The following is a 2,097-nucleotide window of genomic DNA, read 5'->3' as shown; positions in this document are numbered from 1 at the left end:
TCACATTATGCCCTGGTTCGGTATGCCCCTGTCACATTATTCCCTGGGCCCTGGTTCAGTATGGGTCCCATTATGCCCTGGTTCGGTATGGGTCACACTATGCCCTGGTTCGGTATGGGTCACACTATGCCCTGGTTCGGTATGGGTCACACTATGCCCTGGCTCGGTATGGGTCCCATTATGCGCTGGCTCGGTATGGGTCACATTATGCCCTGGTTCAGTATGGGTCCCATTATGCCCTGGATGGGTATGGGTCACATCATGCCCTGGTTCGGTATGGGTCCCATTATGCCCTGGTTCGGTATGGGTCACATTATGCCCTGGGCCCTGGCTCGGTATGGGTTCATTATGCCCTTGTTCGGTATGGGTCACATCATGCCCTGGTTCGGTATGGGTCACACCATGCCCTGGCTCGGTATGGGTCCCATTATGCCCTGGTTCGGTATGGGTCACATTATGCCCTGGGCCCTGGCTCGGTATGGGTTCATTATGCCCTTGTTCGGTCTGGGTCACATCATTCCCTGGTTCGGTATGGGTCACATCATGCCCTGGCTCGGTATGGGTCACATCATTCCCTGGCTCGGTATGGGTCACATCATGCCCTGGCTCGGTATGGGTCCCATTATGCCCTGGTTCGGTATGGGTCACATTATGCCCTGGTTCGGTATGGGTCACATCATTCCCTGGCTCGGTATGGGTCACATCATGCCCTGGTTCGGTATGGGTCCCATTATGCCCTGGTTCGGTATGGGTCACATTATGCCCTGGTTCGGTATGGGTCCCATTATGCCCTGGTTCGGTATGGGTCACATTATGCCCTGGCTCGGTATGGGTCACATCATGCCCTGGCTCGGTATGGGTCACATCATGCCCTGGGCCCTGGTTTCGGTATGGGTACCATCATGCCCTGGGCCCTGGCTCGGTATAGGTCCATTACGAAATGCTTCAGTCTGGTTTTAGACCCCATCATAGCACTGAGACGGCACTTGTGAAGGTGGTAAAGGACATTTTGATGGCATCGGACCGAGGCTCTGCATCTGTCCTCGTGCTCCTAGACCTTAGTGCTGCTTTTGATACCATCGATCACCACATTCTTTTGGAGAGATTGGAAACCCAAATTGGTCTACACGGACAAGTTCTGGCCTGGTTTAGATCTTATCTGTCGGAAAGATATCAGTTTGTCTCTGTGAATGGTTTGTCCTCTGACAAATCAACTGTAAATTTCGGTGTTCCTCAAGGTTCTGTTTTAGGACCACTATTGTTTTCACTATATATTTTACCTCTTGGGGATGTTATTCGAAAACATAATGTAAACTTTCACTGCTATGCGGATGACACACAGCTGTACATTTCAATGAAACATGGTGAAGCCCCAAAATTGCCCTCGCTAGAAGCATGTGTTTCAGACATAAGGAAGTGGATGGCTGCAAACTTTCTACTATTAAACTCGGACAAAACAGAGATGCTTGTTCTAGGTCCCAAGAAACAAAGAGATCTTCTGTTGAATCTGACAATTAATCTTAATGGTTGTACAGTCGTCTCAAATAAAACTGTGAAGGACCTCGGCGTTACTCTGGACCCTGATCTCTCTTTTGAAGAACATATCAAGACCATTTCGAGGACAGCTTTTTTCCATCTACGTAACATTGCAAAAATCAGAAACTTTCTGTCCAAAAATGATGCAGAATAATTAATCCATGCTTTTGTCACTTCTAGGTTAGACTACTGCAATGCTCTATTTTCCGGCTACCCGGATAAAGCACTAAATAAACTTCAGTTAGTGCTAAATACGGCTGCTAGAATCCTGACTAGAACCAAAAAATTTGATCATATTACTCCAGTGCTAGCCTCTCTACACTGGCTTCCTGTCAAAGCAAGGGCTGATTTCAAGGTTTTACTGCTAACCTACAAAGCATTACATGGGCTTGCTCCTACCTACCTCTCTGATTTGGTCCTGCCGTACATACCTACACATACGCTACGGTCACAAGACGCAGGCCTCCTAATTGTCCCTAGAATTTCTAAGCAAACAGCTGGAGGCAGGGCTTTCTCCTATAGAGCTCCATTTTTATGGAACGGTCTGCCTACCCATGTCAG

Source organism: Oncorhynchus gorbuscha, linkage group LG05 (assembly GCF_021184085.1).
Source record: "Oncorhynchus gorbuscha isolate QuinsamMale2020 ecotype Even-year linkage group LG05, OgorEven_v1.0, whole genome shotgun sequence".
In the NCBI taxonomy this organism is placed as follows: Eukaryota; Metazoa; Chordata; class Actinopteri; order Salmoniformes; family Salmonidae; genus Oncorhynchus; species Oncorhynchus gorbuscha.
This window is presented reverse-complemented; position numbering follows the sequence as displayed.